At 37.9% G+C, this 10,172-nt stretch overlaps 1 pseudogene; it reads left to right on the top strand.

Annotated features, from left to right (window-relative positions):
- Positions 1-256: 256 nt before the first annotated feature.
- Positions 257-8,624, top strand: LOC145805852 (tetraspanin-10-like; annotated as a pseudogene).
- The last annotated feature ends 1,548 nt before the right edge of the window (positions 8,625-10,172 follow it).

Genomic DNA, 10,172 nt, shown 5'->3' with positions numbered 1-10,172 from the left:
GGTGTCCTAAAAAAGTACACTTTTTGTCTTTTTACGAAAAGATGTGCAAAAAAGTAGAGAGGTGATGTGATGAAAAAAAAATAAAAAGATAAAAAGATGGATTATATAGGTTATGCCAAACCAGGCCTTAGCCTAAGTGAAATATATAGCAAAAGTATTAATGGTGTGTAAGTTGAATCGCCAAAAAAATAATAAAAAAAATTGTGTCTTTTTATGGTAACGAAAACGCCCTTCATTGTGAATGGTTATCCCCAAACGGTCCCCTTCCTTTCTGTCTTCCCGGTTCCCTTTTGCTTCTAGTGTGCAAATGCCACTTCATAGCTTCATCTCCCCACTTCCCTGCTTTCCTACACCACCCATAGCCCTCTCTCTCTCTCTCTCTCTCTCTCAGAGTTTGTTTGTGTACATGTCTTTCAGAGAGAAAGGGGAATAAAGGAGGAAAGCAATAATGAGTACAGGAACAAGTACCTTTGTAATCAGATGGATCGACTTTCTGACAATGGCATATCTCCCATTTCAGTTTCTCTTCCTTAATTTTCATTTGATTCTCTATTATGTTGTTTAATGATCCTGATTTTTATTTTTCCTTTTATGCACTTGTCTTCTACTGGTGATAAGCTTTCCCTATTGGGTTTTGTGTCTGTATGTTCTTCATTAGCCATGCCTGCTTAAAATCTTCTTCATTTCTGTTGGTTTCGCTCAGTGTTGTAATTTTTTCTTGTTACTGTTTTGAATTTGGGTTTCTTGGTACAATAGTTTACTATTGATATTGTTGTTGATTGAACTTTGAATTCCTCAAATTTTGCTCTTCTACTATATTTATTCTGGAATACCCAATTTCAATGGCTGTTTTTGGGTAGCTCTAGTGTTTGTGCGATATAAACAAATAACTTGTGAACCTTTAGGAGAGAATTGTTTTGTTTTAATTATCAGTTGTTTATACTCAATTTTTTCATTTTTTTTTTTTAGCTATTAGCTGTTGCTGTAATAGGTTTTGGGGTATGGATGAGCACTCATCATGATGGCTGTCGAAAGTCTCTCTCTCCCAGTTCTTGGCCTCGGTGCCATCATATTTGTGTTTGTAATGTAAAATCTGTACTTTCTTTTAGTTTTGGGATTTGTTCATAGGTTGTTTTGGGAACTAGCTATTTTAGTTGAATTTTTAATTTTTTATGAAAAGATGTACAAAAAAGTAGAAAGAATAGTTAATTTTTTGGTAGTGACTTTTTGACTATTTTAGTAAGTTTCCAAAACAACTAGTTTTATACTGCAGCTTTACATAATTACACAAAGACCTATTTTTGTTTGATATTTAGATCCCTAGTTGGGTTCTTGGGTGCATTGAAGAACAACTCCATATTGTTATGGATTGTATCGTTTTCATATGGTTTTTTTGATGGATTATATCTTAGGATGCCTTTTTTTTCAATTTTTTGCACCTTCCATAACTTTCTGGCTTGTAGTATTTGATCCTATTGTGCTTCATTTTGGTTACAATCTTGGTCTTCACAGTTTTGGCATAAGTATTTCTGGTTGAAAAGCTGGATTGATTTTCACAATGACTTTAGATCCCAGAAAAATGAGCTTCCTATAATGATTTTTGTTTTTCCTAAACTGTTGTACCATTTCTTCATTAAAACTTCTTTGTCAACTTCACATACAATTTGAAGTTGAGTTTTTTGTTGTTATTTCCACAATACAACTGGCGTACAATTATAATTTTTCATGAGTACTTTTTCTTTTATTCCTTATAGCTAATCTTGTTCTTATTTTCTGTTCATATTGTAATTTTGATTTGCTCTTGCGGTACTTGTCCGTCAATTTGTTGAGTAGGTTATTAGAATTATGCCGTATTGCACTTTATTTCAGTTATCACTCTTGATATTGTAGTATACCACTTAATTCAATTACCTTGTTTATAGAGAATGTTTTTGCCATTTTCTTCTTTCTTTCCTTTCTTTGTGGGCAATTTCACATCTTCTGTTCTCTTGCTAAGAGGCCTCTATTATGCCTGTGGAGAATGATGGTCCTTTTAGAAAATAGTGCAGTAGATTTGTCCAAAGACATAATCTTTAACTCCTCTACCTTGATTCAAGTTTCAAATGTATCTAAAATTTACTAGCATCACGTAATTGCAGATTACGAATTAACATAGCAATTGTAATGATCAACTTTGTGGAACTCCCTCGCTTGGTTAGATAAAGATAATTCCACCCTAGAACTAAAACAACTATATAACGCAATGGAAGCATACACTTCTTCTCAAAGCAAGCTCTTCAGGTCCTGGCTTGCTGGTCCAGTTCTTCAGTCAAATTATTAATGATATTACCAATCAGTGAACTGCTAATTGGTAAGGGAGGTCAATTACTTTTGGTGTGAAATTTTAAGTGATCTATAGATATGATTTGTTATTTAAAGAGACAATGCTCTTGATCTTGAACAAGGGTGAAACTACAGGTCTGCTTGCTTTTCAAATATTGAATGCTATTAAAATTTCTTCTTTTGAATTAGGAGGCTTTCAATCATCCTGAAATGGAAATGGACATGGGGATTAAAGGATGTGGTATCAGTTTTGTGGCAAACTGTGGTTTCATTGAAAACTGACACTGCAGATGTCGTCCATGTATAAAGTCATCTTGCCCATCTACCTTTCTATTAGTTAGTGTTGTCAACAACTTTTCCTGTTTCTGTTTATTATTCTAATTAAACAGTATCCTAAAATATCATTCTGTGATTTTAAACGGCTTCAGATTGAACTGCTACATTCAACTGGTTTTATTGACTCCTTTGATATTTGCTCTAAGTTGTTCTTGGCCAATTTGTATTGCCTCCTCACTGTTGGATTAAGCCAGAGAATTTTGTGAAAGGTTTATGCAATGAATAATAATAATGAATAGCAAAACATAAACAAAAGTAAAAGAGGGGAAGAACAACCAGGAAAAAAAAAAAAAAAAAAAAACAAACAAACAAACTTGAAGATGATCAATGGGCTATCTTTTGACATTATTTATGGATTAGAGTGACATCCTTTTCCTTTTTACTTTTCATTTTTTTTTTCGTTTCATTCTTTATTTCCTGATAAATTAAGGAATATGCCTCTATTATCAACTGAAATCTTAAAGAGTAAGTGTTGAGGAGTGGTGGTCCACTTCTCCACAAATGCTCATTGTCCATACCATTTACAACATGGGATTATATGCTACGATCAGTTGGGATCACCCGTTGCATTACAGTTTCCTGTGTGGTTCATGACAATCAGTCTTTTCTTCCTCATTGTCAACTTGTCTTTGTTATTCAACTCTTTTTGCTCCTATTGGAGACGAATGGAACCAAGTTCTCTGCAGCATTCATTACACCTGTGGACATATCCAATGTTGTGTTTTTGTTTGAATTGTACGCTAGTTTTAATTTTCCGACATGATTCTTTTTTTGGCGCCTTGCTTTTACAGGTTTATCATAACTAATAATGGATCTGGTCACAATGTTGCTGGTTTGAGGGAAAATCCCCCATGATTTTTATGATAGAATCTCTGTTAATGTCTCTTATTTTCTTAGTTGTGAAAGCACTAATCATGTTATGCGTAACTCCTTATAAACAAGCTTCAGCCCTACAACAAAAGAAATATAAAAAGAAAGTGAAGAAGTAAACACTAAATAGTCAAACTTAAAAAATGTTTAATCAAACAAACAAAAAAAAAATAAAATAAGGAGGATGAGTTCTGCACTCTTTATGATTTTTTTTTTTTTTTTTTTGAAAAAAAATTCCTTTCTTTTGAATATTTTCTTCTTTTGTGGGTGAACAACAGTGGCCATTGTAGACATCCCATTTTTGACCGTCCTCAAGACTTGGACGTCACCGTTTAAACACCCGGTGATCATCCATGTTTGTGTTCGTTTGGAGTTCCCCGAGGTCTCGGCTACGCGCCTTACCCCAGGATCTCCGAACTTGACTGTTTAGTGTCTGGTTTTGCACCAAACACTTGTGTTTTGCCTTGGAGGGGCAGGGAATGCCCTGTGAGGCATCTCCACACATCACCGGCCATGGCCAGAGGCCATCGGCTGGTGTTTTGTTGCCGTCGGCAATGTATATTGCCGGTCGGCATTCTTTGTTGCCGGTCGACAGTCCATTTTGTCAAAATGGCAATTTTGAGCAGCCGACTACTATTCATCTACTTTTGGTAGATATTTTGTGCCAGCTGTGGTAGCTGGCACCCACTCTGTTCCCCTCCATACACAAGTATGGAGGGATTTCCCTCTAAGCAAGCTTGTTTAGTAAGCTTTGCAAGGGGGACTTCTATAAGAGGAGAGCTCTCCTCCTTCTTCTAGGTTGGCAATTTTGAAGAGAAAAACCAGAGCTTATACATATACATACACACTCTCTCTCTATATTTCCCTCTCTCTCCTCCCTTGTGTGTGTTTTGTGGCCCAAAAGTGCATTTTTACCTTCGTTTTGCACTAACACACACACTACCACACCTTACTTCGACTTTGAGGGACTTTTAGGGTTGTTTGTTGAGGTTTTGGACTGGTTTTGGTCAATAGAGGGTGGCTGGACCAACTGTTCTTCAAAGGTTCTTCAAGGGTAATCACTTTGCTTTAGTTTCCCCAAACTTGCACTAGTTTTTTACCTATCTTGCTTGCTGATTTAGGCTTTGTGCATAACATAAAAAAAGCTTATATTTTCATGCTTAAGAACTTTCATTAAGGGTGTTTTGTGGTTTGAGTTCAAACTCACCCTCTTATGCCTTATTTGGCCTTTTTGGTGCTTCCTTTGTGAGGCTTTGTTTGCTTGAGTGTCTTAGTCTTCTCACCACTGAAAACCAATGGATTTTTAGTGGTGAGGAAGGTGGTCTGAAGTCTTGTATAGGGGAGGGACACCCCTCTCCCTTCATTGCCTCATTTCCTTGCCTTTTGGCTTAAAGGGCAACATGCATGCTTGACTAATTTTGGCCCTATTTCAGAGGTTTTTGGGTGTCTCTAGGTCACATGTTATCTCTATTCTTGTTCGGATTTGTGCCCTTTTGCATGCTTAACATACTTGCTTTACATTCCTCTATTTGGCCGAGAAATGCATCTTGTGTTTAGGTCATGATTCTTGCATGTGTTAGCCTAATTCCATGAAGGTATTGGCATTACTTTACCATGTTTAAGGCCTGTTGGCCATCTGTTTCAGTCATGCTTGCCATGTTTGGTGTCATCTCTTTGGGTTTTGGCTTGTAAGCCTTGAGTATATTGGCCTCTAGCATGCGTAGCTTAGACCGTCCTCATGATTTGGCATCATTTAGGATCGTATTTCAGTCCATAAATCATATTTGTATGTTTGCATATGTGACCTCTTTCATGCTTTGAGGATGTGCCCTTTTATGCCTAGAAATGAGTTTTGGTGCATGCATCTCATTGGAGCCACTTAAGCTGCCATATCAGTGGGTTTTGGAGTCCATTTTTGCATGCTAGGATTCTGTTTTTGCTTGTCCAATTCATGCCATGAACGGTCATGTTAGTGGAAGTAAAGTGCCCCCTTTTTGTGCCTTAGCCTTAGGTCCATTGGCTTGCGTGTTGGCATGAGTGTTTGTCCACCATTTTGGGCACTTTTGGCCACTGTTTTGGGGTGGATTGAGGTCTGCCCCTTTATTGTTTAAGTCCACCATTGCATGCTTGTCTCATGTTTGTTGCATGATTGCTTCATTAGGTGTTGTAACATGATGATCCTATTGCTTAAATCGTCCATGTTTGCATTGCATTTGCATCTTGCATGCCTAGCATTGCATACTTGCCATGGTAGTTGCATGGCATTTGGCATGTCTTGCATCTTAATCTCATGTTGTATCTTTGAGTCATGTTTGCATAACATGTATTGCATTACTTGGTTTGGGGTGTCAAACCAAGTGTGAGGGTTAAGGAGCGTTCATACTATAAGTGATGTAACGCGTCTTAACTCTCGGTCACCGGGGCCCTTGACTTCGACATGATAGGGTCTTGGTCCTCATTTGTGTGTTGCATGCATTTTTACATTAAATGTCAAGCTTGATCTCTTAGGCTATCATGCACAATTGATGGCTCGAGGATCGAAGGCCATGCTTCCCTGAGTTCAATACATGATGGGGAACATGACCATGCTCACATGTGCCTGAAATCCCATGCCATATACTGTCTGTCCTCTGTTGCTGTCAAAATTGTCTTCTGCAGGAAGTTTCTGCCGACCGGCAGCATTCAATGTCGACCGGCCATTGGTGAATGGCCGATAACTCCATCAGCAGCCGATGGAAATTATATATGGCCGGTGGGCATTTCCTCCAGCCGGTGGTATTCTACAGTGTGCAAGGAACCTGTCCCAGAACTTTGGCATTTTTCAGAGAAGCAAGGCAGTGAAAACAGAGGCAGCAATGGTATGGTACGGGCTTTCCGGACGAGACGGGTTCGAGCATGCATCACTCGCGCATCCCGAGGCGGGGGTTGTGGTCACCTTTCCTCTTTTGGCATTCTTTCTGTTAATTAATTAGAAATTCTGTAATAATTAATGTATTTATTATTCGGACTGTAATATTTATTAGGACCCTCCGAGCGAGGGCAATTGTGTAATAAGTGTGCGTGTGTGATGTATGTCTTCCAATCCCACGTCTTTCTTCCCTTTTATTTACCTGCTTCTGATGGTAGACTAGGGCATGTTTAAATTAGCATACAGTATGATAGCATGTTTGCATTCATTCATCTGTTTTGCATGCATTGGGCTCAGCGCATCATTCTAACTGCATCTGTATTTCAATTCCAAATTAAATACATGTTAGCTGCAACATTTCACATGTCATTATATATTAGCTGAGCCTATCTAAGTGACATTTTGTATGTGATGCATTAGCCATTTTTAACATAAATTAGGATCATGCAAGATTACTAACTAGTTTCTGTTTTGGCACGGAGTACTAGGTAAACTTTTATGTTTTAGCATACCGCATGCGTGTGAGCGTTGCCATAATAGCATGATTACCATGAGGCTAGCTGCTTATGTGATATAACTGCTTGAATGCCTGTGGATGGAGGTTGAATTACCTAAATTGGAATAATGCATTGAAACTGTGAGTTTTAAGCCCACTAGATAGTGGCCAAATCGTCTTTTTTTCTAAGCCCACTCGAGGGTGGCAAAACCTGCATTTTAGCCTACTTGCGAGTAGCAAACCATTTTCAAAACAAACATGAAATGTTTTTTTGTTCCAATGTAGGCGATTTGGTCTATACTTGTTTGCTGTGCGCATAACATAGTAATTCTAGACTAATAACCGGATTAAGAACACATAACGTTTTCAAAATTGGATATCATGATTAGTAGAGGCCGGTCTTCGGACCGGGGGAGAGGGGGTGCTCATAGCTGACCTTCCCCAATCGTACCCAAGTTCCCGAGCTGAGGCAACTTTGGTGATGACAGACACGTGGCCTTTGGCACCGAGTCAAGGTTTCCTAAATTTCCCCATTTAAAAAATATTTAGGTGGCGACTCTGTATCTGGCAAAGCAGTCCATGTTTGGCACTTCTTTCAAAATCTGTTTTTCTCAAAACGATTTGCCAGATTTGGACTCTTTGGTTCAGATTTAGAACCGTGACAACAAATCGAGTCCGAACTGTAGTAAGCCCACAGATGAACAAAACGGGACTCATCCTCCCGGGGCGTTCGGGGACGTCTACAGCCATTAATATCTTTATGCTTTGGTACAGGGAGTATCAACTTCAAGATTACAGCTCATGTTTTCTAAAACATGTACACATTGATCATTATACATGTTTAGCAGACTTTTAAACAATACAAACTAGCAAAACTAACCCCCATTGAGGATGGTTGTTGTCGACCGCCATCTGAGCACATCCCTTATCCTTTCTCTTCCAAATAATTACATTTTGGTCTCTCTCTTTCTCTCTCTCTCTCTCTCTCTCTCTCTCTCACACACACACACACACACATTATTTTCTTTTACTTTTCTTCTGGGGTTTCAATTCCTTACGTGTGGTTATCCTGCTGTTAATGCTTCATACTACAACTTGAACTTTCACCCAATCAGTTCTAACAAGGATTACAAAATTTACAAAAATTTCAAGGCAATCAAGTGCTACAATTGTGATTCCTGCAAGTAAACATTACTACGTTCCCATCTTCTCCCTCTATTACCTGTGTCATATGAAATTCTCATTGCCCTTTGCTTTTTTTGTATATCATGCTTCCAGGGCAGGAGTTGCACAATACATGAAAACTGAATGGAGGGTGGTTGCAATCTTTAATGTGGTTCCGTTTGTTGTTTTGGTAAGAAACTCCTCTTCATCCAGTTTGGGACAAATCAAATTATCTTTTTTCTCATTAGCAAATGAGGAACAACAGATAATATGGAATATGAATTGCATTTTATATCTTCTACTGTTGAAATTGACAAAGTGTATTATGAAATTAGCATAATATTTGTAGATAATCATTTTATTGACGGTGTTTATATGATCAGGACCTTCTAATTGAGTTAATTTATTTTTCTTATTATTATCTGTTCTGAAATCAGTCAATAATCTACTTTGTGGGATGCTGTGCGAAACAAAATGCTGCAAGGAGCCACTCTAAAGTTTGAAACGAACCTATGTATCTCAAGAAATCTTCACTTGGTGGTAAATTTGTTCGCATTCCTTAAAAATCACACTTTCTATCTGTAAGTTATTTATTGTTTCTCATGCACTGACTGGGAAATTTATAGCTGGAGCATCTCTTTTCTGAAGTATTACAATTCCTTTAAAGGTTTTATCATTCATGTGATTATGTGTGTGTTAGAGAATGCAAGAAAGAATGATGTATCCATCACATGCTTCAAAGGGAGTTATTATTATTTCAATACCTAAAAATGCTGCTTTTGTTTTTTCTTTTTCTTTTTTTTGGTTCTATTCAAAATACAACACATGTTTGCAATTCGAGTTCGTTACAAAAATAAGAAATTTAGGGACTGTTTATTCTTAGAAGGTTGATGATACATGCATCTCATCAAAGTAGAGCTAATCCCAGTTGGGTTCATAGGAAATTTCAACACTCAGCGGATACTAAAAGGTTGTTTCTTCTGTCTGAAAGAAGAACAGGCCATAAGGCCCATCATCAACCGTCAAAGCCAGCTTTACAGGACCTTTTGCACCTTCTTCAGCCGTGTATTGTCCATTATTAAAGCTCAAGTCTGTTTTACAAAAGCCAGGAGTAACTAAATTTATGCTAAAATTCGGGAATTTTTTAGCCAAAACCCTCATGTAGACATTAAGAGCTGCTTTGGAGACAACATAAGCAGAGAGAGCCGACCAGCCTTTGGACTCCAACAAATCCTCTTTAGCATCCTGTAAATACTGACTCACTACCTCATCTAGTTTCTCTTCTGTGAGTCCATCAACATCACGTAGTTCCTCTCTTGCCCATTCATTTGTGAAATTCCTAAGTGATTCGTGATTAGATAAAGATTTAAGTCCACCAATTCTCAATTATTCAAAACACACAATCTAAATCAACAAGTAATAACGAAAGTGGTTTAGATTGTTGTTTTCAAAAAGTAATTGATCGACACAAAAGATTTTTACATGGAAAAATCACAATTGAAGCACCTTCAACTGTGATAAAAAACCACGGGCGAAACGCCATTAATTAATCCACTACTGAAGAAAAAAAGATTACAAAGACAACCAACAAATTACCAAACGCATCAAATTTGTCTTCAAGCTTCTGTAAATCTTTCGCCACAGCCTTCGTCTCGGAATTGATCAATCCGAAGTTGAATGCACAACTTCTAATGCCGAATCAAGGACCACGCTCAGTATCAAACTCCTTTGATGCTCCACGCGTGAATCTCCGTATTCCACTGAAGAAGAACACTCTTGAATATGAAGTAACATACTCCTTGATGTATGTATCTTAGATCATAAGTTTAGAACTCACTCAAATCAACAAGGAAAACTCAACAAGACTTTCAGAAGAAAACCTCAAACAAAACCCTAAGACTCTTAAACAAGATCCAGGAAAAGTAACCCTAGAATAGAACCAACACGCGAATATATAGACAAAGAGATCGTGCGGTCCGCTCGAGCGTGTGAATTTACGCTCGAGCGGGGACTCTATATTGCTTGTTCTATACAGGGTTCACGCTCGAGCGGAAGATCCCACGCTCGAGCATACAA

Source organism: Camellia sinensis, chromosome 13, assembly GCF_055761805.1.
Source record: "Camellia sinensis isolate YWXY chromosome 13, ASM5576180v1, whole genome shotgun sequence".
Classification (NCBI taxonomy): domain Eukaryota; kingdom Viridiplantae; phylum Streptophyta; class Magnoliopsida; order Ericales; family Theaceae; genus Camellia; species Camellia sinensis.
Note: the sequence above shows the minus strand (reverse complement) of the source record. Positions and strands in the feature narration are given on the sequence as shown.